At 44.9% G+C, this 27,358-nt stretch overlaps 2 long non-coding RNA genes across 5 annotated transcripts; one reads left to right on the top strand and one right to left on the bottom strand.

Moving 5' to 3' along the window:
• Window positions 1-314: 314 nt before the first annotated feature.
• LOC140600824 (uncharacterized) lies at window positions 315-7,221 on the bottom strand. Its single transcript, XR_012003966.1, has 3 exons — window positions 6,857-7,221; window positions 1,500-1,651; window positions 315-372 (listed from the first exon to the last, which is right to left on the bottom strand). It is a non-coding gene; the product is annotated as an uncharacterized lncRNA (long non-coding RNA).
• LOC140600604 (uncharacterized) lies at window positions 7,196-10,887 on the top strand. Of its 4 annotated transcripts, none has more exons than XR_012003790.1 (4): window positions 7,205-7,519; window positions 8,024-8,131; window positions 8,431-8,504; window positions 8,860-10,887. It is a non-coding gene; the product is annotated as an uncharacterized lncRNA (long non-coding RNA). The 4 variants fall into 4 exon arrangements; XR_012003789.1 differs by having other exon boundaries at window positions 7,223-8,131; window positions 8,860-9,121; window positions 9,232-10,886; XR_012003791.1 differs by having other exon boundaries at window positions 7,196-8,286.
• The last annotated feature ends 16,471 nt before the right edge of the window (window positions 10,888-27,358 follow it).

Here is a 27,358-nt window from a genome sequence, read left to right as displayed (position 1 = left end):
CCTATAAATCAGTGTTTTGTCCCTATTCCATCTCTTCATTTCTTCACTTTTACTGCCTCCTATGCCAATATTAAACTTATCTGATTGCATACTAAAACTGACTTGAACAGAATTAAACAAATTCAGTGTTTCTTCTGGTTATAGTTCTGAAAACGGGAAGAGAATAAGAATAATGAAGTGAAATGCAAAATAAAGTAAATAAGTGTTCAAAGAGAAGGGAAATAGAGAAGAAAAAGTAAAAAAGAAGGAAGACAAAAGAAGTAGAAAAGCGGTAAGACAGTAAGGGAAGACGATAAAGAGAAAAACTTACCATTAAGATTGGATTTTTCTTCAGATGTGACAGTGACTGGTATTTAGCTCTGGGCCTCTTACCTGATAGATAGAAATGAGTTACATCAAAGCTGTAATTTACCTCCACCAAGGGGAATACAGAGAAAAAACTCTGGCAAATTTTACTCAGATGATCAGTCACTTGGCAAGTGTTTTTAGACACTTGCAAGTAATGCTGACTGCCCCCAAATAATGTGGTAAGTCCACAGATAAGCCCGTGCAAATGGAGTTGACTATGTGGTTGAATATTACATAAGCTCTCAATAAGCTAAATGTCATGAAAACTCCTAGCTATAAACATTTCATCCCTTGGCAATTTTCTTGTTTGATGACTTCATTATCAGTTACCCTTCTCGAAGGAGTTCATCATCAATATGAATCACTTATTAAACAATTTTTTTAGTTTCATTGGTAGAATTTAGTGTATTCATGTGCTGCATACAGCACCTGATGCTCATTAACATCAAGGGCTGTCCTTAGTGCCCATCCCTGCACCCATCTTCCCTCCAGAAATCCTCAGTTTGCTCCCTGTAGTTAAGTTTCTTATAGTTTGCCCCTCTCTAATTTTTTATCTTATTTTATTTTTCCCTCTACTCCCCTATGTTCATTTGTTTTGTTTCTTAAATTCCACATGAGTGAAATCATATGGTAATTGTCTTTCTCTGACAGATTTATTTCGCTTAGCATAATACCCTCTAGTTCCATCCACATCATTGCAAATGGCAAGATTTCATTATTACTGTTATTGTTTTTAATAAATTTATTTTTTATTGGTCTTCAATTTGCAACACCAACCCAAAGCCTAACACTAACATTAAGCATAGTTCCATTTGGAACTTAGGTGTGACATGCCATCGTGTTGGATGTATCGTGTTGTTCAAAACCCATCACGAAACACCTCGCGGTGACACAGGGATATTTAAGCCACAGGTCATTATCGCTGGGAGCCATTGTGAAGGCTGCGACCCCCAGGCCCAGAAGGAGGCACCTCTGTCTCATTCAAAATAGAACAGGACACAATTGGACGGTTTGACTACAGAAGATCACCATGTCTGCATCTTAGAGCATTCCCACCCCATCATGGTGTCCCCATTGAAATGAGGCCGGAGGTCAAGTGAAAACTGTCGAATCCAGGCCACTTTCACCTGGTACTCCATGCCACATCTCACCTCTTCATGTCAGTCCACCATCCTTAAAATTTGCGCCTCAGACACACAGGACACCAGCTCACGTGCATTGCAGATATTCATAGACCCCTGATGATGTCCCTAGGAAGAGGATTCTGACTGTTCGATCACTGTGCAGGTTGGGAACCTGTGGACTATATGAGAGACATGGTGGGTTAGATAGGTCACAGATCTGCGAAGCCAAGCACAGAAAGAAAGGTCTGAATTCAGCTCCATCTCCAGAAATGTAGGACCTTCCTTGCATTTTCAGAGAGTTGTGGCTATGGCATTTTTGGCTGCGGATGTAAAGTTAACGACATAACGTGGGGCAAGCAGTCATCTGCCAAGAAGGGGCTCTGGATAGGTCTGACTGAAGGGAGGGGCCCAAGGGCTGGAATCTTGAAAAAGTGACGTCACTACCTTGGGGACAAGCGTGTAACGGATTTAGAACTCTGGTAACCAGGAAGCTGCATTGAACAATGTCCCTTTTTCCAGTGCACTTAACTGGAGCTGGTCAGGAGAACAAGACCTTCTGTTGCTGTTGCCCTACTTTCAGTGGCTCTGGGCTTAGGAGAGTCCAGAAAGAGAGATGTTCATGCCACTATGGACGTCAGTTCGGCCCTCTTTCCGAAGCTTCTGGTGATGTGCGGGAGTCTTCAACAGGTACCACAAGGCACCTTGTGGGAGGCTAATGGAGAGCAGACCACACTGTAATCTCAGCTGAGGGGGATCGCACCTCTTTCACCCTCATTGGTGTGTGTCCGTTTGCGTATGTGTAAAAGGGTGTGTTAGTGTGAGATTGTGTGTGTGTGTGTGTGTGTGTGTGTAGAGGGGACAGAAGAGAGGAACATGCCCTTCCTGGGCAGAAATCAGCTGCCATGGTTTGGAAGTCTGACACATCTTTGGTGTTCAGACTCCAGGTCATAGCAGGCAAGATGAGAAGGTGAGTGCTGAGGGCCAAGCTCAACTTCAAGTATGTTAAGTCATGAGCGCAAGAGTCTCTTTCATCTGGCTTCTCCTTGCCAGATGTCCCTTCAGCTGCCTCTGTGCTGTGAAGCAGAGAACACGATTTCTAAAGGGGTGTTCCCTTGTTGTGATGTGGAGGGAGTACCCTAATGTCTCTAGGCCCTGTACATACGGGGCACTGTATTTGCAGAGCTGCACCCAGGAGATCTTGGAGGAGATGTTCTGTGGCTTCAACTCTTCTAACTCCCTAGACAATGATCGGGTGCACCAGGCAAACAAGGAGCAGTGCTGTTCTGAAGTGAGAATGGGAAGAGGGTTCTCCACAGAGAGATGGCCACCACGCACACATGGAGAGAAACCTGGGACCCTCCCATAGTGGTTACACACCAGTGCCACACAGGCCCAAATGCAAAGAGACCTGAACCTCCACCCCTAACCTCCGGCTACATCTGAGGTGATAAGACTCTATTCCCCTAGGTTGGAGAGGTGCAGAATAGATTTCATGCTTTTGAGGAGTGGGGGTGGTTTGTTTTTTTTCACTCAGAGCACTGAGTGTCTTTGCGTTCAGTATCATTTTCCTTATTGCACCCATGCGCCCCAGGTATCCTGTGTAGAACGCAGCTTCACTGTCGTTGCACAACGTCTGCTGGCCTCAGAAAAGATCACACTGAAGACGGTGATTTAAGACAAAAGGAAGGGTGGGATGAAGCCATTCTCTTTCTTTATCTCTAAGGTGTCATGTGCCAGAACACATCTGATCATTGTAGGCCAAATGGGTCATGAGCTGTGTCCTTAGAGGTCCTCGTAGTACTCTATCAATGATACCGTCTGCCACAGTGATTCAGCCATTCAAGGCCCTTGGCATTGACATGATGCCTTTCTCTTGCCATTTCTCCTGTGCTGCAAGGAGCACCTTGTGTGTCCCCACAAATTGTTTCAGTTGCTTGATCTGCGATAACCTGGAAGCCCAGTTTGGGTGGAAGCCCTCTGATGCCTCCTGACCCAAGTCTTTTTTGTAGAGATCCACACAGGAAATCTAGGATGAGGCTTAACCCTGACCCTGACCCTAATCCTGACCCCTAAAACTGAGGCCTTACCTGACCCTTTCACTGAGGCCTAACCCTGAGGTCTAACCCTGACACTGACACTAACCCTAACCCTGACCCTATACCTGAGGCCGAACCCTGACCCTATCCCTGAGGTCTAACCCTGAGGCTTAAACCTGACCATAACACTGACCATAACCCTAATCCTGAGGCCTAACCCTGAGGCCTAACGCTCACCTTAACCCTGAGGCCTAACCCCTAACCCTGATGCTAAACCTGAGGCCTAACACTAACCCTATCCCTGAGGCCTAACCCTGACCCTAACCCTAACCCCAAACCTGATGCTAACCCTGAGGCCTAACCCTGAGGCCTAACCCTGAACCTATCCCTGACTCTAACTCTTTCCCTTAGGCCTAACTCTGAAGCCTCACCTTAACCCTAACCCTGAGGCCTAACCCCTAACCTTGAGGCCTAACTTGGATGCCTACCGCTTACCGTAACACTGAGCACTAACCCCTAAACCTGTGGCCTAACCCTGTCCCTAACCCATAACCCTAACCCTGGGGCCTAAATCCTAACCCTAACCCTGAGGCCTAAACCCTAAACCTAACCCTAATGCCTACCCTAACCCTAACTCTGAGGCATAACCCCTAACCCTAACCCTGAGGCCTAAACCTAACCCGTAACCCAGAGGCCTAATCTTAACCACTAACCCTGAGGCCTAACACTAACCCCTAACTCTGAGACCTAACCCTAACCCTAACCCTGACCCTAAACCTAACCCTAAACCTAACCCTAACCCTGACCCTGACACTAACCCTATCCCTAACCCTAATCCTGAAGCCTAACACTGAGGCCGCACCCTGAGGCCTAACACTGAAGCCTAACCATGATCATAACCCTAACTCCTAACCCTGAGGCCTAACACCTAGACCTAACCCTGAGGCCTAAACCTAAATCCTAACCTTGAAGCCTAACCCTAACCCTAACCCTGAGGCCTAAACTTAAACCTGAGGCCAAACCCCGAGGCTTAACCTAAACCCTAACCCTTAGGGCTAACCTTAACACTGACCACAGGCCTAACCCTAACCCCTAGGCCTAACATCTAAACCTAAACCTAAACCTAACCCTAACCCTAACAATAACCCTGAAGCCTAACACTAAGCCCTAACTATGAGGCCTAACACTGACCTCAAACCCTGAGGCCTAACCCTAACCCTAACCCTGATGCCTAATGCTAACCTAAGCCTAACTCTAACCCTGGCCCTATCCCTGAGGCCTAACACTGAGGCCGAACCCTAACCCTAACCCTGACCCTAACCCTAACCCTAACCTTAACCCTGACCCTGACCCTAACGCTGACCCTGACCCTGACCCTAACCCTAAACCTAACCCTGACCCTGACCCTGATGCTAACTTTAAACCTAACCCTAACCCTAACCCTGAGGCCTAACCCCTAGTCCTAACCCTGAGGCCTAAACCTAAACACTAACCCTGATGCCTTACCCTAACTGCTAACCCTGAGGCCTAAACCTAACCCTAGGGCCTTACCCTGAGGCCTAACTCTGAGGCCTAACCTTGAGGCCTAAACCTAAGCCAAACCCTGAGGCCTAACCATGAGGCCTAACCGTGAGGCCTAAACCTAACCCTAACCCTTAGGCCTAACCCTAAAACTGACCCCAGGCCTAACCTGAAACCTAACCCCTAAACCCTAACCCTAACTCTAACCCCTAGGCCTAAACCCTCAACATAACCCCTCGGCCTAAACCCTAACAATAATGCTGAGGCCTAACCCTAACCCCTAACCCTGAGGCCTAACCGTAACCACTAACTCTGAGGCTTCGCCCTAACTCTAACTCTGACCCTAACCCTAACCCTCACCTTAACCCTGACCCTGACCCTAAATTTAACCCTGTCCCTATACCTAATCCTAACTCAAACCCTGACCCTAACCCTAACCCTGACCCTGACCCTAACCCTAACCTTAACATTAACCCTAACCCTAACCTTGAGAACTAACACTGAGGCCTAACCCTGAGGCCTATACTTAATCTTAACCCTAACTCCTAACCCTGAGACCTAACCTGTAGACCTAACACTGAGGCCTAAACCTAAACACTAACCCTGCGGCCTAACCCTAACCCTAACCCTGAGGCCTAAACCTAACCCCTACCCCTAAGGCCTAACCCTAACCCCTTACACTAACCCTAACCCTGAAGCCTAACTCTAACCCTAACCCTAATGCTAAATGTGACCCTGACCCTAACCCTAACCTTAACCCTTACCCTAATCCTAACCCTAACACACTGAGGCCTAACCCTGAGGCCGAACCCTAACCCTAACCCTAACCTCTAACCCTAAGGCCAAACCTCTAGGCTTAACCCTGAGGCCTAAACCTAAACCCTAAACCTGAAGCCTAACCCTGAGGCCTAACCGTGAGGCCGAAACCTAAACCTGAACCCTTAGGCCTAACCCTAACAATGAACCCAGGTCTAACCCTAACCCTCAGCATAAACCCTAACTCTAACCCTATTCCTTAGGCCTAACCCCTAACCCTAACCACTCAGCATAACTCATAACACTAACCCTGAGGATTAACCCAAACCCCTAACCCTGTGGCCTAACCCTCACCCCTAACCTTGAGGCCAAATTCTAACCCTAACCCTGAGGCCTAAACATAATCCTAACCCTAACCCCTTACCTTAAACCTAACCCTGACCCTAAGGCCTAACCCATAACCCTAACCCCTCGGCCTAACCGCTAAGCCTAATGCAGAGGTCTAACACTAACCCCTAACCCTGAGGCCTAAACCTCACCCCTAAACCTGAGGCCTAACCCTAACCCTAAACCTGAGGACTAACCCTAACCTTAACCCTGAAGCCTAACTTTAAATATAACCCTAACCCCTAACCCTAACCCTCACCCTGAAGCCTAACCCTAACCCTAATCCTGAAGCCTAACCCTAACCCTAACCCTGAGGCCTAACCCTAACCTGAAACATAGATCAATTTGGAAATTAGATGTGACATGCCATTGAGTTGGATGTATTGTGTTGCTCAGGAACCGTCACCAAGCACCTCGGGTGACACAGGGATATTTATGCCACAGGTCATTATCGCTAGGAGCCATGGTGAAGGCTGTGACCCCCAGAGCACAGAAGGAGGCACCTCTGTCTCATTCAAAATAGAACAGGATACAATTGGACGGTTTGACTACAGAAGATCACCATGTCTGCATCTTAGAGCATTCCCACCTCATCATGGTGCCCCCATTGAAATGAGGCCGGAGGTCAAGTGAAAACTGTGGAACCCAGGCCACTTTCAACTGGTACTCCATGCCACATCTCACCTCTTCATGTCAATCCACCATCCTGAAAATTTGTGCCTCAGATACACAGGGCACCAGCTCGCGTGCGTTGCAGATATCATTCATAGACCCACGATGATGTCCCTAGGAAGAAGATTCTGACTCTTCTATCACTGTGCAGGTTGGGAACCTGTGGACTATATGAGAGACACGGTGGGATAGATAGGTCACAGATCTGGGAAGCCAAGCACAGAAAGAAAGTTCTGAATTCAGCTCCGTGTCTAGAAAAGTAGGATCTTCCTTGCATTTTCAGAGAGTTGTGGCTATGGCATTTTTGGCTGCGGATGTAAAGTTAACGAGATAACATGGGGCAAGCAGTCATCTGCCAAGAAGGGGCTCTGGATAGATGTGACTGAGGGGAGGGGCCCACAGGCTGGAATCTTGAGAAAGTGACGTCACTTCCTTGGGGACAAGCGTGTAATGGATTTAGAACTCTGGTAACCAGGAAGCTGCGTTGAACAATGTCCCTCTTTCCAGCACACTTAACTGGAGCCGGTCAGGAGAACAAGACCTTCTGTTGCTGTTGCCCTACTTTCAGTGGCTCTTGGCTTAGGAGAGTCCAGAAAGAGAGATGTTCATGCCGCTATGGACGTCAGTTTGGCCCTCTTTCCGAAGCTTCTGGTTGTGTGGGGGAGAACTCAACAGGTACCTCAAGGAAGGTACCTTGGGGGAGGCCAATGGAGAGCAGGCCACACTGTAATCTCAGCTGAACGGGGTCGCACCTGTTTCACTGTCATTGAGTGTGTGTACATTTGTGTATGTGCAAGAGGATGTGTGTTTGAGACTACTGTGTTTGTGTGTGTGTGTGTGTGTGTGTGTATAGGAGACAGAGGAGAGGAACATGCCCTTCCTGGGTATAAACCAGCTGCTACGGATTGGAAGCCTGACACATCTTTGCTGTTCAGACGCCAGGTCATAGCAGGCAAGATGAGAAGGTGAGTGCTGAGGGCCAAGCTCAACTTCAAGTATGTTAAGTCATGAGCGCAAGAGTGTCTTTCATCTGGGTTCTCGTTTCCAGATGTCCCTTCAGCTGCCCCTGTGCTGTGAAGCAGAGAACACGATTTCTAAAGGGGATGTCCCCTTGTTGTGATGTGGAGGGAGTACTCTAATGTCTCTTGGCCCTGTACATACAGGGCACTGTATTTGCAGAGCTGCACCCAGGAGATCTTGGAGGAGATGTTCTGTGGCTTCAACTCTTCTAACTCCCTTGACAATGATTGGGTGCTCCAGGCAAACAAGGAGCAGTGCTGTTCTGAGGTGAGAATGGGAAGAGGGTACTCCACAGAGAGATGGCTCCCAACAAATATAGAGAGAAACCTGGAGCCCTCCCGTAGTGGTTACACACGAGTGCTGCACAGGCCCAACCGCAAAGAGACCTGGACCTCCACCCCTAACCTCCGGCTACATCTGAGGTATAAAACACTGTTCTCCTAGGTTAGAATGGTGCAGAATAGATTTCATGCTTTTGAGGAGGGGGTGTGGTTTTTTTTTTCACTCAGAACAATGAGTATTTTGAGATTCACTACCATTTTCCTTATTTCACCCATGCGCCCCAGGGATCCTGTGTAGAACGCAGCTCCACTGTCATTGCACAACGTCTGCAGGCTCACGAGAGATCATACTAAAGAAGGTGATTTAAGACAAAAGCAAGGGTGGGATGAAGCCATTCTCTATGTTTATCTCTAAGCTGTCATGTGTCAGTACACATCAGCCCATTGCCTGCCCAATGGGTCATGATCTGTGTCCTTAGAGGTCCTCGTAATACACCATCAATGGGACCTTCTGCCACAGTGATTCAGGCATTCAAGGCCTTTGGAACTTGACATGATGCCATTCTCTTGCCATGTCTGTCATGCTGTAAAGAGCACCTTGGGTGTCCCCACAGACTGTTTAATTTGCTAGATCTGCCATTACCTCGAATCCCAGTTTGGCTGGAAGCCCTCAATGCCTCCTGACCTAAGATACTGACTTTGCCTTTTTTTTAGAGATCCACACAGGAAATCTTGCATGAGTTGCTCCAAGGGTTCAATTCTCCATCTACCCCCAAGAAGCACAGGTGCATCAGGCCACCGACTACAAGCATGGCCGGTCTGGGCTGAGAACCAGTCCCATTCATGGGGAAAGTCAGGACCCACAGATGATCAAGGCAATCCAAGGAACGGGACTAATAACAACTGGCTCCCCTGGGGCCTGCTGGAGAAAGTGCTCTCCCCTGATCCTTCCTCCATAGGTCAGGAACAGACCAAGGTACATCAGCTTAGGGGACATGCCAGGGAGCCCATGCTTTGGTCTCTTCTCAGGCCCAATCTGTGGGATTTTGAGCAGCATTTGAGGTGCTCTCTGTGTTCTATGTGCAGTGGGATGCTTATAGATGACTCCATGGAATACTGGTCTTCGTAAAAGCTCTGAGTTGAGAGAAATGTGAGTGTTGCGCAGCTATTCGTGTGTGTTGAAGTTTCCAATGCTGTGCCCTACGTCTGAACCAACCAATGGTACTTTGAAGCCTAAAACCTTTTTCTGTGTGGGCCCCGAACTCCTTTGTCCTGTACAACTTCCTGAGGGGATTGGTGTCTCTGGGCTGAGTGCCAGACCCTGATCTTCCCAGTGGCTTGTGGTTTGGAAGCTGACAACAGTGCCCCTCCTTGTGTCTCTGGTGTGGAAAGGAATCATCCACCCTGACAACAGATGAGTCCTGGGCCATGGGGACGCTCTGGGAGGCCAGAATGGATACTTTTGTACAGTCCCTGCCACGATCCATCCAGGAGAGAAGCCTCTCAGAAAACGCAGTCGTTTCCCACCTCTATCACGTGTTCAGCACAGCTCAAAGGGTCCTGGGCCAGCAGCTCCTCAAGTGAGTGACCACCCCATACACAGCACAGGGCCTGAGGCTCGCCTCTACTACTGGCATGTTTTGGGAATGTCACTGCACCTCTCTGAGCTTCTTTTTCTTCCTCTGAGAAGGGTTGTGGAAGAGGATGAACCTCATGGGGCTACTGTGGGCAATCCTGGCAGAACACATGGCCTAGAATTCTCTGCTGCCTGGCTCTGTTGAAAGGGCTGCTGGGCATCTTCCTGTGGAGCAGCTGTCTCTCGCCAGCGAAGAAGCTCTCCACATCAAGCGTCATGGGCCTGTGGCACCCTGGGTGTACAGAACACTGGAAAGCAGACCGTTTTCCTGTTTGCAAAAGACTTCTGGGATTCCATCTAACTGGCACTGCTCCTTGTCCTTCATGTGTCCAGAGCAGCGGTCAGTGGGGAAGACAGAGCAGCTCATGGTCCACTCAGTAGACGGAAAGTGCTGGCTGGGATTCCTTTCTCCAAGAATAGAGATAAAGCGCCTAGGATTGCAGCCACATTTCGAAGCACTAACATCATTGGAAGAATACAGTAGATACACGGTCTCAGTCTCAAGTCTAATCAGAGTGTCAGACAGTCAATCTACCTGTTGTAGGCACGCATGTCCACAGTTGGTTAGATGTGAAATCTTCACGGCCGCCGCATGGGATGAATGATCCCGCCACATTTAGACCACTGGGATGGATGATTAGATCAGGTAAGGGCACTGGGTGACTCAGTCAGTGAGGCCCCTGATTTCAGATCAGGCCATGATCCCAGGGACCTGGCTTTGAGACCTCCATTGGGCTCCCTGCTCAGTGGGGAGCCTGCATTGCCCTCTCCCACTGCAGCTCACCCTGCTTATTCTCTCTTTTTATTAATTTTAATTTTAATTTTTATTATTTTTCACATTACACATACATAATTTAGTTATTTATTTTGTTTTATTTTATTATTATTTTTAATAATAAATTTATTTTTTATTTGCCAAGATACAGAATAACACCGAGTTCTCATGTCTTCAAGTGCCCCCCTCAGTGCCCGTCACCCATTCACCCCCACACCCCCTCCCCTTCCACCACCCCTAGTTCTTTTCCAGAGTTAGTACTCTCATGTTCTGTCACCCTTTCTGATATTTCCTACCCATTTCTTCTCCCTTCCCTTCTATTCCCTTTCATAATTATATTCCCCAAATGAATGAGAACATATAATGTTTGTCCTTCTCCAATTGACTTACACCACTCAGCATAATACCCTCCAGTTCCATTCACGTTGAAGAAAATGGTGGGTATTTGTCATTTCTAATGGCTGAGTAATATTCCATTGTATACATAAGCCACATCTTCTTTATCCATTCAATTTTCGATGGACACCGAGGTTCCTTCCACAGTTTGGTTATTGTGGACATCGCTGCTATAAACATTGGGGTGCAGGTGTCCCGGTGTTTCATTGCATCTGCATCTTTGGGGTAAATCCCCCTCAGTGCAATTGCTGGGTCGTAGGGCACGTCTATTTTTAACTCTTTGAGGAACCTCAACACAGTTATCCAGAGTGGCTGCACCAGTTCACATTCCCACCAACAGTGTAAGAGGGTTCCCTTTTCTCCGCATGCTCTCCAACATTTGTGGTTTCCTGCCTTGTTAATTCTCCCCATTCTCACTGGCGTGAGGTGGGATCTCATTGTGGTTTTGATTTGTATTTCCCTGATGGCAAGTGATGCAGAGCATTTTCTCATGTGCATGTTGGTCATGTTTATGTCTTCCTCTGTGAGATTTCTGTTCATGTCTTTTGTCCATTTCATGATTGGATTGTTTGTTTCTTTGCTGTTGAGTTTAATAAGTTCTTTATAGATCTTGGACTAGCCCTTTATCTGATACGTCATTTGCAAATATCTTCTCCCATTCTGTAGGTTGTCTTTGAGTTTTGTTGACTGTGTCTTTTGCTGTGCAAAAGCTTCTTATCTTGATGAAGTTCCAATAGTTCATTTTTGCTTTTGTTTATTTTGTCTTGTGGATGTATCTTGCAAGAAATTACTGTGGCTGAGTTCAAAAAGGGTGTTGCCTGTGTTCTCCTCTAGGATTTTGATGGAATCTTGTCTCACATTTAGATCTTTCATCCATTTTGAGTTTGTCTTTGTGTATGGTGAGAGGGGTCTAGTTTCATTCTTCTGCATGTGGATGTCCACTTTTCCCAGCACCATGTATTGAAGAGACTGTCTTTCTTCCAATGGATAGTCTTTCCTCCTTTATCAAATATTAGTTGACCATAGTGTTGAGGGTCCACTTCTGGGTTCCCTATTCTGTTCCATTGATCTATGTGTCGGTTTTTCTGCCAGAACCACACTGTCTTGATGACCACAGCTTTGTAGTCCAACCTGTAATCTGGCATTGTGATGCCCCCAGATATGGTTTTCTTTTTTAAAATTCCCCTGGCTATTTGGGGTCTTTTCTGATTCCACACAAATCTTAAAATAATTTGTTCTCTCTGAAGAAAGTCCATGATATTTTGATAGGGATTGCATTAAATGTGTAATTTCCCTGGGTAACATTGATATTTTCACAATATTAATTCTGCCAATCCATGAGCATGGAATATTTTTCCATCTCTTTGTGTCTTCCTCAATTTCCTTCAGAAGTGCTCAATAGTTTTTAGGGTGGAGAACCTTTACCTCTTTGGTTAGGTTTATTCCTAGGTATCTTATGGTTTTGGGTGCAATTGTAAATGAGATTGACTCCTTAATTTCTTTTTCTTCATTCTCATTGTTAGTGTATAGAAATGCCACTGATTTCTGGGCATTGATTTTGTATCCTGCCACGCTACAAAATTGCTGTATGAGTTCTAGCAATCTTGGGGTGGAGGCTTTTGGGTTTTCTATGTAGAGTGTTATGTCATCGAAGAAGAGGGAGAGTTTGACTTCTTCTTTGCCAATTCGAATGCTTTAATGTCTTTTGGTTGTCTTATTGCTGAGGCTAGGACTTCCAGTACTATGTTGAATAGCAGTGGTGAGAGTGGACATCCCTGTCTTGTTCCTGATCTTAGGGGAAAGGCTCCCAGTGCTTCCCCATTGAGAATGATATTTGCTCTGGGCTTTTCATTGATGGCTTTAAAGATGTCGAGGAATGTTCCCTCTATCCCTACGCTCTGAAGAATTTTGATCAGGAATGGATGCTGTATTTTGTCAAATGCTTTCTCCGCATCTAATGAGAGGATCATATATTTCTTGGTTGTTCTCTGGCTGATATGATGAATCACATTGATTGTTTTACGAGTGTTCAACCAGCCTTGTGTCCCAGAAATAAATCTTAGTTGGTCATGGTGAATAATATTCTTAATGTACTGCTGGATCATATTGGCTAGTATCTTCTTGAGAATATTTGCATCCATGTTTATCAAGGATATTGGTCTGTAATTCTCCTTTTTGGTGGGGTCTTTGTCTGTTTTTTTTTTAATTTTTTAAAATTTATTTATGATACTCACACAGAGAAAGAGAGAGAGAGAGAGGCAGAGACACAGGCAGAGGGAGAAGCAGGCTCCATGCACCGGGAGCCCGACGTGGGACTCGATCCCGGGTCTCCAGGATCGCGCCCTGGGCCAAAGGTAGGCGCCAAACCACTGCGCCACCCAGGGATCCCTGGTTTTGGATATAAGGTGATGCTGGCCTCATAGAACGAATTTGGAAGTATTCCATCTCTTTCTATCTTTCCCAACAGCTTTAGTAGAATAGGTATGGTTTCTTCTTTAAACTTTTGATAGAATTATCCTGGGAAGCCATCTGGCCCTGGTCTTTTGTGTCTTGGGAGGTTTTGGATGACTGCTTCGATTTCCTCCCTGGTTATTGGCCTGTTCAGGTTTTCTATTTCTTCCTGTTCCAGTTTGGTAGTTTGTGGCTTTCCAGAAATGCGTACATTTCTTCTAGATTGCCTAATTTATTGGTGTATAGCTGTTCATAATATGTTTTAAAATCCTTTGTATTTCCTTGGTGTTGGTAGTGATCTCTCCTTTCTCATTCATGATTTTATTAATTTGAGTCTTCTCTCTCTTCTTTTTAATAAGGCTGGCTAATGGTTTATCTATCTTATTAATTCTTTCAAAGAACCAACTCCAGGTTTTGTTGATCTGTTCCACAGTTCTGGTTTCTGAGTTCTGCTCGAATCTTTATTAACTCTCTTCTTCTGCTGGGTGTAGGATCTATTTGCTCTATTTTCTCTAGCTCCTTTAGGTATAAGGTTAGCTTTTGTATTTGAGTTCTTTCCAGTTTTTGAATGGATGCTTGTATTGTGACGTATTTCCCCCTCAGGACTGCTTTTGCTGCATCCCAAAGATTTTGAACGGTTGTATCTTCATTCTCATTAGTTTCCATGAATCTTTTTAATTCTTCCTTAATTTTCTGGTTGACCCTTTCATCTTTTAGCAGGATGGTCCTTAACCTCCACGTGTTTGAAGTCCATCCAAACTTCTTGCTATGATTTAGTTCTAATTTCAAGGCATTATGGTCTGAGAATATGCAGGGGACGATCCCAAACTTTTGGTGTCAGTTCAGACACGATTTGGGACCCAGTATGTGGTCTATTCTGGAGAAAGTTCCATGTGCACTTGAGAAGAATGTGTATTCAGGTGAGTTTGGAAGTAAAGTTCTGTAGATATCTGTGAAATCCATCTGGTCCAGTGTATCATTTAAAGCTCTCGTTTCTTTGGAGATGTTTTATTTAGAAGACCTGTCGAGTATAGGAAGATCTAGATTGAAGTCACCAAGGATAAGTGTATTATTATTATTTTTTTTAATTTTTTTATTTATTTATGATAGTCACAGAGAGAGAGAGAGAGGCAGAGATACAGGCAGAGGGAGAAGCAGGCTCCATGCCCCGGGAGCCCGACGTGGGACTCGATCCCGGGTCTCCAGGATCGCGCCCTGGGCCAAAGGCAGGCGCTAAACCGCTGCGCCACCCAGGGATCCCCGGATAAGTGCATTATTATCTAAGTATTTCTTCACTTTGGTTATTAATTGATTGATATATTTGGCAGCTCCCACATTCGGGGCATATATATTGAGGATTGTTAAGTCCTCTTGTTGGATAGATCCTTTAAGTATGATATAGTGTCCCTCTTCATCTCTCACTACAGTCTTTGGGTTAAATTTTAGTTGATCTGATATTCGGATGGCTACACCTGCTTTCTTTTGAAGAGCATTTGAAAGGTAAATGGTTCTCCAACCTTTTATTTTCAGGCTGAAAATACAGAAGGCTGTATTTTCCTTCTGTCTAAAATGAGTCTCTTGTAGACAGCAAATAGATGGGTCCTGCTTTTTTATCCAGTCTGACTCCCTGCACCTTTGATGGGGTCATTAAGGCTGTTCACGTTCAGAGTTACTATTGAAACATGAGTTTAGTATCATCATGATATCTATTCAGTCCTTGTTTTTGTGGATTGTTCCACTGGACTTCTTCTTAAAGGGGAATTTTGAGAGTCCCCCTTAAAATTTCTTGCAGTGCTCGTTTTCAGGTCACATATTCCTTCAGTTCCTGTCTGCCTTGGAAGCTCTGTATCTCTCCTTCCATTCTGAATGAGAGCCTTGTTGGATAAAGTATTCTTGGTTGCATGTTCTTCTCATTTAGGACCCTGAATATATCCTGCCAGCCCTTTTTGGCTTGTCTGGTCTCTGTGGAGATGTCTGCTGTTACCCTCATACTCCTCCTCATAAAAGTCAGGGATTTCTTGTCTCTTGCTGCTTTAAGGATCTTCTCTTTATCTTTGGAATTTGCAAGCTTAACTATTAGATGTCTCGTGTAGAACGGTTTTTATTGATTTTTTTGGGGGGGGGATCTCTCTATTTCCTGGATCTGAATGCCTGTTTCCCTTCCCAGATTAGGAACGTTTTCAGGTATGATTTGTTCAAATACATATTTTGGACCTCTGTCCCTTTCAGGGCCCTCAGGAAACCCAATTAAATGTAGGTTTTTCTTCATCAGGCTGTTGTTTATTTCCCTTAATCTAGCCTCATGGTCTTTTAATTGTTTGTCTCTTTTTTCCTCAGTTTCCCTCTTTGCCATCTACTTGTCTTCTATGTCACTCACTGATTCTTCCACCTCGTTAACCCTCGTCGTTAGGACTTCCTGTTTGGATTGCATCTCATTCAATTGATTTTTAATTTCTGCCTGATTAGATCTAAATTCTCCTTTATGCTTTTTCTAGAGCCACCAGTAGCTGTATAATAGTGCTTCTGAATTGGCTTTCTGACATTGAATTGTAATCCCGATTTTGTAACTCTGTGGGAGAGAGGACTGTTTCTGATTCTTTCTTTTGAGGTGATTTTTTTCTTCTAGTTATTTTGCTAAGTGCAGAGTGGCCAAAAACTAGTTGTATTGGGAGAAGGAGAAAAAGAGAGGAGTGAAAGAAGGAAACTAAAGAGAAAAAGAAAAAAGAAGAAGAAAAATAGAGAATAAAAAGAGAAAGAAAAAGAAAGAAAGGAAAAAAAGGGTGGGGGAAAGCAAAGAGAAATCAAAAAGCAAACCAAACCAAACAAAACAAAACATGGGGAAGTATCTTTTGATTCTGTATACTTTAAGTCCCTTCACTTCCCCTGAACTTCTCCGTCTAGTTGGTCTTCTGGGGAAGGGGACTGTTGTGCTGATTCTCAGGTGTTACCACTTGGGGGGGCTGCTCAGCCCCCTGCCTGGTGCAGGGCTCAGTGGGCGTTGTTTACCCCGTGAGGCCCCAGGAGGAACAACCACAGTGGCGCTGGCCAGCTCTGGAGCCCTGGATTCAGCTCCCGCAGTAACTACGGAGCTCTCTGTCTGCAGGGGCCTGGATGCTCCAGGGGCGCGGCCGCTGATCTGCTCAGCTCGGGGCAGGAGCGTCTTTGCTGTCCTGGGCCCTCCTGGCTTCTGCCTGTCCCGGGGGGAGACTGGATCCTGGGCTGTGTCCCCAGTGCCCTGTGCTCCAGGGCCTGCGCTGTTGGATTCACACTCTCGGTCACGCAGCCCCCTCTCCGCGTAGCTGCCGACGAGCCCCTCTGAGCTGCTCCCAGAGCCGCGCAGCCCCCTCTCTGAAGAGCCGCCCCCCGAGGCCCTCCGAGCTGCTCCCAGGTCATTGGGTGCATGCGCTGCAGTCCTTTGGGAGCTCGGTGCACTCTCCCTGGTGCGCAGGTGCTCTGTTAGTGTCCCAGGGAGCCTGAGGGCATTCCCGCCCTTCCTGGGGTCATGCTCTAACTCCCTGCAAGTGCCTTTCCACCCGGGAAGATTGGTGTAGCTCCTGCTTCTCTGGGACGGAACTTTCTTGTCCTAGGGGCACTCGCCCTGGCCTTAGCTCCTCGAAGGGCGCCTCCCCCTCGGATGCCTTTTGTTTCTTTAATTCTTTTTTCCCCTCTCTTCCTACCTTGATAGAAGCGTGAACTCTTCTCACTGTAGCATTCCAGCTGTTCTCTCTTTAAATCTCAGGCTGAATTCGTAGATTTTCAGGATGATTTGAAGGTTACCTAGGTAACTTGGTGGGGACAGGTGATTTGGGGACCCTACTCTTCTGCCATCTTGTTCCTCCCCCTCTCCCTTAATTTGCAATTTTAAAGCTAAGGCATTTTTCATGTAATCACTACATTAGAAATTTATACGTCATCTAATTTATAAAATTCAAATCAAACTGCCATATTATGATGCAAGCATAAGATGTTTGTTATATAAGACAGAATTATTAATTTCTATGATAGCTTCACATCTAAGTTAATCACTTCAACCTATCCTATTCAAGGTTGAACCTAGTTAAAATCCAAAAATCTCATCCTAGTTCTAGGTCTCAAAATTCAACCCTCTAAAAAATTATTATAATACCACTAGCTTGTGTGCCTTCTTAAAAGACTGTAGCATGAAGGAATAAAAACATTTGCATCTACAGGAGTCTCAAAAAAAAAAAACCTCTTTGTATAGTTTTTTTTTTTTTCTGAATGATCAAAATAACTTCTCCAAATGGAATATCTAGCAATTTATACTGCCAATCTAGTTCAACGAGGCTGTGTAAAAGCACAGTAGCAATAATTATATTTGTCAATTTTTTTGGTCAACTATCTCCTCAACAACAGTTGATTAGCACGTATCTGTCAAAATATACTTTGAATCAACATCTTTCCTTTACTTAAAAACCTGAATCTATACTGGAATAATCAGAATGACAGATTGTTTTTTTTTAAACATTAATATAAAAGTTGTATCTGCTATTTTCCTAGAGTTGCCCAATGCCCTGTCCTTTATTTTGAAATCCTATTAGTGGGACAGCAGCCAAATATTACCTCAATTCTTATGTTGAAGGTAAAGACAGGGGAAAGACAACTAATGCCTTGTTATAATCAAAAACAACCAAAACTGTCAGGTGACATGAGGATAAAGGGAAAACAGTTCAAACATTTGGAGAGCTGACCTCCTAAATATTTTTAACACTTCCTGTCTATGCATGCTAAAAGGAAGATAAAATCCTCAAAAGATCTGGGTTAAAATGACATAAGATTGGGTCAGGTAGGGAGGGGATGGATTTAGCTTTTCTGACATACTCTTTTCAACTGAGCACAATGCCACAAACTTTAATAAAAGAAGGAATATATAAAACTACTCAATGTATCAGTGAATAAGGAACAACTGACTGATTACTTCAGCTTTAAAACTCTCTTTTACCAGCATTCTCTAGAGCCAGGTAAATACCTGGAAAATACAGTTAGTACAGTTGTTAAAATCTGTGACTGAACTTAGGTACAGAAAACAATTAAGTTACTGTTTAAATCACCATAATTTGCTACTCAATTGGCCTGTGAAATACGTGCGTTTATAGATAGACTATATTGAGAACGATTTGGCAAAGAAAAGTTGAGGATAAAATCCATCTACTACTTATTCTCAATAAGAACTCCAGTTTCCAGTTTGGAACTGTTATTTGTAGTTATTCCACTTTCTTTATCTTTTGGGCGTTTTTGAGACAAAGTGTCTTACCCAATGAGATGCTTTGAAAATTTCAACTGATAAAAATCTGTACAAGGAAACGATTTAAAAATCACCAAAAAGCCAAAGGACAAGATGTTCAAGACTTTAGACAGTATCTAAGAGAGAATATAGTCAGAGAATGGTTACAATCAGGTGGGCAGAGGTCAGAATGGCAGAATTCCTTCCCTGTTGTAATGAATATATGAAAACCATCAACGGTTTGGTGACTATCACTTTCCACTACTGTTTTACATTTTACATTTACAGTAGTAAAACAGAAGGGGAAAGCCTGGTACAGAAAGCTGACTGGCTCAGAGAAAACCTAAGTGGTGATAAGAGCCTAAAGGTACATACAGGTACGCATCTTTTATACTGGATGTGATCCATTTACATGGCCCCTGTTGAATCTCTTGGGGACCAACAGTAAAGTAAGTTTAGAACTTCATATCTTGAGACATCTCTAGCAAGATGCTGATCCAATGTGGTTCCAAATATCTTGTGTTTTCCTGGCTCACCTGAAGAGGAAAAAACACTACTGAGGATGTGGGAACTGAATTTCTTGATGTAGTTTCTTCTAGAGAAACTGTCTGAAAGTTTTGGCCCAATCCTTTATGAAGACTGGAGATGAGGCACTTGAGTGACTATTGGAAAACAAAATTCAAATGAAAAGGCGGAGTGAGGCATCTAAATGGGGAATACAAGAGCAAAAGATAACCGACTGCCGTAGGTAAATCAGCATTTCTAATCTGTAAGTGGGAGGAGGCAGAGAAAGGAGAGAAAAAATAAGCACAGATGTTTCTCCCTCCACTCCCTCACCCCAATTGCTACTAAAAATTCCCAAAGTACCTAAACTTTTGGACCACAACTAGGGAGTGAATAAGCAAGGTTAATTGGAAAGGTAAACATTTTGTCAAGTCTCCCTCCCCTGGCTATGTGACATTATTAAGCTGCAGGGAGGCCTCTCAGATAATAATTTTTTTCTAAGAACAGATTCTGGTGTAATACAGCTTGAAGCAATAAGAAAGAGAAATATAAACTCAATTTATGCAAAAAGAAGTCACAGGACAATATACCATATTGACAAAGTTTATTTAATTCTGTTTTTCAAAAGGGGAGGGACAGCTTTCATATAATAAGAAATCAGAACAAAAGTAGTTTTTATGTAATAGAAAATATTTTTAAACTAAGCAAAACAAACTGCATGCTTCATCCCCTTAGGAAATATTATCCTCTGGAAAGATAATCTTAAAAAAAAACTAATATTAGCAAAAGCAAATCTGATGTACATTACCACACAAAAGCATAAAAATGTAGTCCATAATATTTAGATTCAATCTAGTAACTTTTTTCTTAAAATATTTTACCTAAATATTATATTACAGTTATTCTCCAGCGTTCATGTAATAGCCTAGAACATAAAACAATTTTCTTTCCAAATATCTTCCATTTTAACCAGTTTACTTGAACTATATCTGGTAAAAAATGGCAGAATTTTCTGACAAATAGGATTGGAGAACCAATTAGATCTTTACCTGACGTGGCTGCTCATTCATTTGTTGTGGGTCTGATTTCACTTTATTACTAGGGTGAGTTGTGACTTTGGTTACTGGTTGTTTGAAAATTGATATGGTTTGTCTGATTGACAATGTTGTATTCAAGTCTGGTTTACCCGGTGGATCTAAGCATGTTTTCATTAATAAATAATATGTATAAATATAATTTGGTCCATTTTTTATTAATTCATTATCCATTACTTTTAAGTTTTTATTTAAATTCCAGTTAGTTTACATACAGTGTAGTATTAGTTTCAGGTGTGCAACACAGTGATTCAACACTTCCATAAATTACCCACTGCTCATCACTAGTGCACTGCTTCATCCCCATCATGTATTTAACCCACGCCCGAACCCCCTCCCCTCTGGTGTCCATTAGTTCTCTATAACTAAAGAGTCTGTTTCTTGGTTTGCCTCGTTTTTCCCCTTTGATTTTTAAGTTTACCTATTTAAATAATTTCTACATCCAATGTGGGGCTCGAACTCACGACCATGAGATCAAGAGTCACATGCTCCTCTGAGCCAGGCAAGCACCTCTGTTTTGTTTCTTAAATTCCACGTATGAGCAAAATCACATAGATGGAGCTAGAGATTATTGTGCTAAGTGAAATAAGTCAGAGAAATACCATTATCCATTACTTTAAATCATATTATACCAAACTTCTCAATCTCAAGCATTATAAATACTTGAAAGGACACTTTTAGCACTTCATTATACAAGACATACATGAAGTTTTCCTATCATAAAAAGCTTTACTTTTTATAAAAAGTTTTCTGTGTATTTTAAAATGTAAGGAAATTATTTATATGTAATGCATGATTAATTTGATTAGCCAGATATTCAGGATTTTTAAATGAATAAATTGTGCTTATGGGTAACACAAAAAGGAGCATTTTCAGAACAATCATCAGGATAGCAATCATCTCAACACTTGAGAATGGAGGAAAATATTGGTATACTTGGCCTTTAAAATGTGAACAACCTGGTCAGCTATTAGGAGGCCAGGTTTACATAAAACCATGTAAGTTAAACTTCACTCTCAAATTAAAAGATAACTAGAGATGGAAGTTCTAACAAATAGAACTCAATTTAGCAACAAACATATCTTTTAATCACCAGTAAATAAAATCTAAGATGTGTTCTAGTAAAGTCAAAATGTGGCAGAGTTACCATTAAATTCATTTGTGATGGAGATGCAGAGGGGCAAGGAAGGAGAAGAAGGACAAAAAGAACAAAATGTGATTTAATCATTGTATATTCTGATGCTGGCAAAAATCTATATATACATAAACAGTCATCTGTATCTGCAACAATATACATCTGGTATTTTTGATACACGCACTTGATAAATCTACAGGAGGGTATTCAATGAACTTTTGTCTTTATAACTATCCCCAGATAAAAATAGTGCTATCAACTTCCAGGCTCCAGAATAATGGTTCTCAACTTCAGCACACATCAGTACCACCCAGGGGATTTATTAAACATGATTCTTGGGCCTCAGCCCTAGAGATTCAGATTCAGGAGAGATGAAGTGAGGCCTGGGAACTTGCATTTCTATTAAGGATGCACGTGATGCTGATGCTACTGATCCAGGGACAACCTGGAGAACCACTGCTCTATAACAAAGATTGCAAACTTGTTGCAGAAGAACCAAGTTTAACCCATAGGTGTAATTTGTTCAGTTTTTAGTGTATTAAAATGAGCAAACATCTACAAGATCTGGAGATTTCACATAAAATCCATATTCTAGCTTAAAAATTCAAATATCTAGAAACACTGGACTTGATATGGCCACAACAGGCCATAATTAATTAGTAACGGCTGCTCACAAGGGTTTCACCCACCCGACCCTAACTTTCCCGAACCTGAACCCTAAACTGAACCCTAACCAACCCCTAAACCATAACCCTAATCCGTAAGCTTAAGAGTAACCCTTACACTCACACTAAACCCAAACCCTAACCCTAACCCTAACCTTAACCCTAACCCTAACCCTAACCCTAACGCTACACCGCAAATGTAACCCTACCCCAACCCGAAGCCTAACACTAACATTAAGCATAGTTCCATTTGGAACTTAGGTGTGACATAACATTGTGTTGGATGTATCGTGTTGGTCAAAACCCATGACGAAACACCTCGCAGTGACACAGGGATATTTATGCCACAGGTCATTATTGCTGGGAGTCATTGTGAAGGCTGCAACCCCCAGAGCCCAGAAGGAGGCATCTCTGTCTCATTCAAAATAGAACAGGTCACAATTGGACGGTTTGACTACAGAAGATGACCATGGCTGCATCTTGTAGCATTCTCACCCCATCATGCTGCCCCCATTGAAATGAGGCCAGAGGTAAAGTGACCATTGTGATATTACATTGCTGGTACCCAGGCCAATTTCAAGTAGTACCCCATGCCACATCTTACCCATTCATGTCAATGCACCATCCTTAAAATTGCGCCTCAGATACACAGGGCACCAGCTCACGTGCATTACACATATCATCCAGAGACCCCTGATGATATCCCTAGGAAGGAGATTCTGCCTCTTCTATCACCATGTAAGGTGGGAATCTGCGGACTATGTGAGAGACACGGTGGGTTAGGTAGGTCACAAATCTGGGAAAGCAAGCACAGAAAGAAAGTCTGAAATCAGCTCCGTCTCCAGAAAAGTAGACCTTCCTTGCATTTTCAGAGATTTGTGGCTATGGCATTTTTGGCTCCTGATGTACAGTTAAGGAGATGGCATGGGGTCAGCAGTCATCTGCCAAGAAGGGGTTCTGGATAGGTCTGACTGAAGGCAGGGGCCCAAGGGCTGGAATCTTGAAAAAGTGACGTCACTTCCTTGGGGACAAGCATGTAACGGATTTAGAACTCTGGTAACCAGGAAGCTGCGTTGAACAATGTCCCTCTTCCAGCTCACTTAACTGGAGCCGGTCAAGAGAACAAGACCTTTTGTTGCTGTTGCCCTACTTTCAGTGGCTCTGGGCTTAAGAGAATCCAGACAGAGAGATGTTCATGTTGCCATGGACGTCAACTCGGCCCTCTTTGCCGAAGTCTGGTTATGTGCGGGAGACCTCAACAGGTACCGCAAGGCACCTGGGGGAAGCCACTGGAGAGGAGGCCACACTGTAATCTCAGCTGTGGGGGCTCGCACCTCTTTCACCCTCATTGAGTGTGTGTCCACATGTGTATGCGTAAGAGGGTGTGTTAGTGGGAGACTGTGTGTGTGTGTGTGTGTGTGTGTGTGTGTAGAGGGGACAGAGGAGAGGAACATGCCTTTCCTGGGCAGAAACCACCAGCCCCTAACCCTGACCCTAACCCTCACGCTAACCCTGACACTGACTGTAAACCTATACCTGACTCTAACCCTAACCCTAACCCTGACCCAAAACCTAAATCTGACCCTGACCCTAACCCTAAGCCAAACTCTAACCCTAACCCTGAGGCCTAACTCTAACCCTAACCCCACTCCCTGAGGCCTAACCCTAACCTTAAACCCTAACCCAGAGACTTAACCCCTAGTCATAACCCTGAGGCCTAAACCTAAACCCTAAACCTGATGCCTTCCCTAACCCTAAAATGAGGCCTGAACTATAAACCTAACCCTAAACCTAACCCCTTACCCTAACACTAACCCCGAAGCCACTCAAACTCTAACTCTAACCCTAACCCTAACTCTGACCATGACCCTAACCCTGACCGTGACCCTAACCCTAACCCTCACCCTGATGCTACCCCTAACCCTGACCCTGACCCTCACCCTAACCCTGACCCTGACTCTAACCCTAACCATGACTCTAACCCTAACCCTAAACCTAACCCTGACCCTAATCCTAAATCTGACCATGCCCTAAACCTAACCCTCACTCTAATCCTAACACTAAGGCCTAACCCTAACCCTAACCCACTCCCTGAGGCCTAACCCTAACCATTAACCCTAACCCAGAGGCTTAACCCCTAGTCATAACCCTGAGGCCTAAACCTAAACCCTAAACCTGAGGCCTTCCCTAACCCTAACCCTGAGGCCTAACCCTAAACCCTAACCCTGGGGCCTAACCCTAACCCTTAACCTGGAGGGCCTAACCCAGAGTCCTCACCCTGAGGCCAAGACCTAAACCCTAATGCTTAGACCTAATACTAACACTGACCCCAGGCCTAACTCTAACCCTAACACTAAATCCTTATCCTAACCCTAACCCCTAGGCCTCACCCCTAACCCTAACTGATGGGCTAACCACTAACCCTAAACATGAGGCCTAACCCTAACCCCTAAACCCTCGGCCCAACCCTAACCCATAACCCTGAGTCCTAATCCTAACTCTAACCTAGAGGCCTAACCCTAACCCTAACCCTAAACCTGACCCTGACCCTAACCCTGACCGTGAGCCTAACCCTAACCCTAACACTGAGGCCTGAACCTAACCCTAACCCTAACCCTGAGGCGGAACACTGAGTCCTAATCCTGAGGCTTAATCCTGAGGCCTAACCCTGAGACCTAAACCTAACCCTAAACCTGAGGTCTACCCTAACCCTAACCCTGAGGCCTAACTCGTAACCCTAACCCTGAGTCTTAAACCTGAGGCCTAACCCTGAGGTCTAACCCATAAGACAAACCATGAGGACTAACCCCTAACCCTAACCCTGAGGCCTGAACCATAAAGCTAACCCTAATCCTAACCCCTAACCCTAACACTAACCCCAAAGCCACTCAAAATCTAACTCTAACCCTAACCCTAACTCAGACCATGACCCTAACCCTGACCGTGACCCTAACCCTAACCCTCACCCTGACGCTACACCTGACCCTGACCCTAACCCTCACCCTAACCCTGACCCTGACTCTAACCCTAACCATGACTCTAACCCTAACCCTAAACCTAACCCTGACCCTAATCCTAAATCTGACCATACCCTAAACCTAACCCTAACTCTAATCCTAACCCTAAGGCCTAACCCTAACCCTAACCCCAAACCCTGAGGCCTAACCCTAACCCTAACCCTAATCCTAACGCTAAACCTAAACCCTATCGTTGAGGACTAACCCTAACCCTAGCCCTGAGGCCTAAAGCTAACCCTGAGGCCTAACCTTGAGGACTAACCCTGAGGCCTAACCCTAAGCCTGAAGCCTAACACTGAGGCCCTACCCTGAGGCCTAACCCTAATCCCTAACCCTGAGGCCTAACCCTAACCCTAACCCTAACCCTGACCCTAAACCTAAATCTGACCCTGACCCTACACCTAACCCAAACTCTTACCCAAACCTTGAGGCCTAACCATAACCCTAACCCTGAGGCCTAAACCTAACCCTGAGACCTCATCCTCAGGCCTAACCCTGAGACCTCAGCGTAACCCTAACCAGAAGGCCTAACCGTGACCCTAACCCTGAGGCCTGACCGTGACACTGACCCTAACCCTCAACCCTAACCCTGAAGCCTAACCCTACCCTAACCCTAACCATAACCCTAAAGCTGACCCTGACCCTAAACCTAACCGTGACCCAAACCCTAACCCTGACGCTAACCCTGACACTGACCCTAACCCTGACCCTGAAACTAACCATAACCCTGACCCTAACCCTAACCCTGACCTTAAACCTAAATCTGACCCTGACCCTAAACCGAACCCTACTCTTACCTGAACCCTGAGGACTAACTGTAACCCTAACCCTAAAACCTGAGGCCTAAACCTAAACCCTATCCTTGAGGCCTAACCCTAACCCTAACCCTGAGGCCTAACCCTGAAGCCTAAGCCTAACCTTAACCAAAAGGCCTAACCGTGACCCTAAACCTGAGGCCTGACCATGACAATGACCCTAACCCTAACCCCTAACCTTGAAGTCTAAACCTAACCTAACCCTAACCCTAACGTTGACCCTGACCGTAAACCTGACCCTGACCCTAAACCTAACCGTGACCCAAACCCTAACCCTGATGCTAACCCTGACACTGACCCTAACCCTGACCCTGACCCTAACCATAACCCTGAACCTAACCCTAACCCTAAACCAACCACTGACCCTAACTCTGACCTGAACCTAATCCTAATGTTAACCCTAACCCTAACCCTGAGTCCTAACCCTGAGTCCTAACCCTGAGGCCTATCTCCTAGTCCTAACCCTGAGGCCTAAACCAAAACCTTAACCCTGATGCCTTACTGCAACCCCTAACCCTGAGGCCTAAAACTAACCCTGAGGCCTAAACCTGAGGCCTAAACCTAAAACCTAACCCTGAGGCCTAACCCTTTCCCTAACCCAGAGTCGGAAACTTAACCCTGAGACCTAAACCTGAGGCCTCACCCTGAGGCCTAACCCTGCGGCCTAAGCCTGAGGCCTAACTCTAACATAACCGTGAGGCCTAAACCTAACCCCTAACTTTGAGGCCTAACACTATGGCCTAAGCTTGAGGCCTAACCCTAGACCTAACCCTGAGGCCTAACGCTAAACTCTAACCCTTAGTTCGAATTCTAATACTGACCCCAGGGCTGATCCTAACCCTAACACTAAACCCAAATCCTAACCCTAACCCCTAGGCCTAACCCCTAACCCTAACGCCTCGAGCTAATGGCTAACCCTAACCATGACGCCTAACCCTAACCCTTAACCCTGAGGCATAACCCTAACCCCTAACCCTGAGGCCTAACCCTAATCCTAACCGTAACCCCTTACCCTAACTTTAAAACTGAAGCCTAACTCTAACCCTAACCCTAACCCTAACCCTGACCCTGATCCTAACCCTGACTCTGACCCTAACCCAAAACCTGACCCTAATCCTGACACTGACCCTAACCTTGAACGTGACCCTAACCCTGACCCTGAGCCTAACCCTAACCCTGACCCTGACCCTAACCCTGACCCTGACCCTGAACCTAAACCTAACCCTAAACCTACCCGAACCCAAACCCTAACCCCTACGCTGAACCCTGAGGCCTAACCCTAACCCGTAACCCTGAGGCCTAACCCTAACACTAAACCTAACCCCTAACCCTGAAGCCTAACCCCTAGGCCTAACCCTGAGGCCTAAACCTGAAGCCTAACCCTGAGCCTAACCCTAACCCTAACCCCTTGGTCTAAACCTAACCCTAAGGCCTAACCCTGAGGCCAAACACTGAGGCCTAATCCTGAGGCCTAATGCTGAGG

The sequence above is a fragment of the Canis lupus genome, chromosome 12 (assembly GCF_048164855.1).
Source record: "Canis lupus baileyi chromosome 12, mCanLup2.hap1, whole genome shotgun sequence".
NCBI lineage: Eukaryota > Metazoa > Chordata > Mammalia > Carnivora > Canidae > Canis > Canis lupus.
Note: the sequence above shows the minus strand (reverse complement) of the source record. Positions and strands in the feature narration are given on the sequence as shown.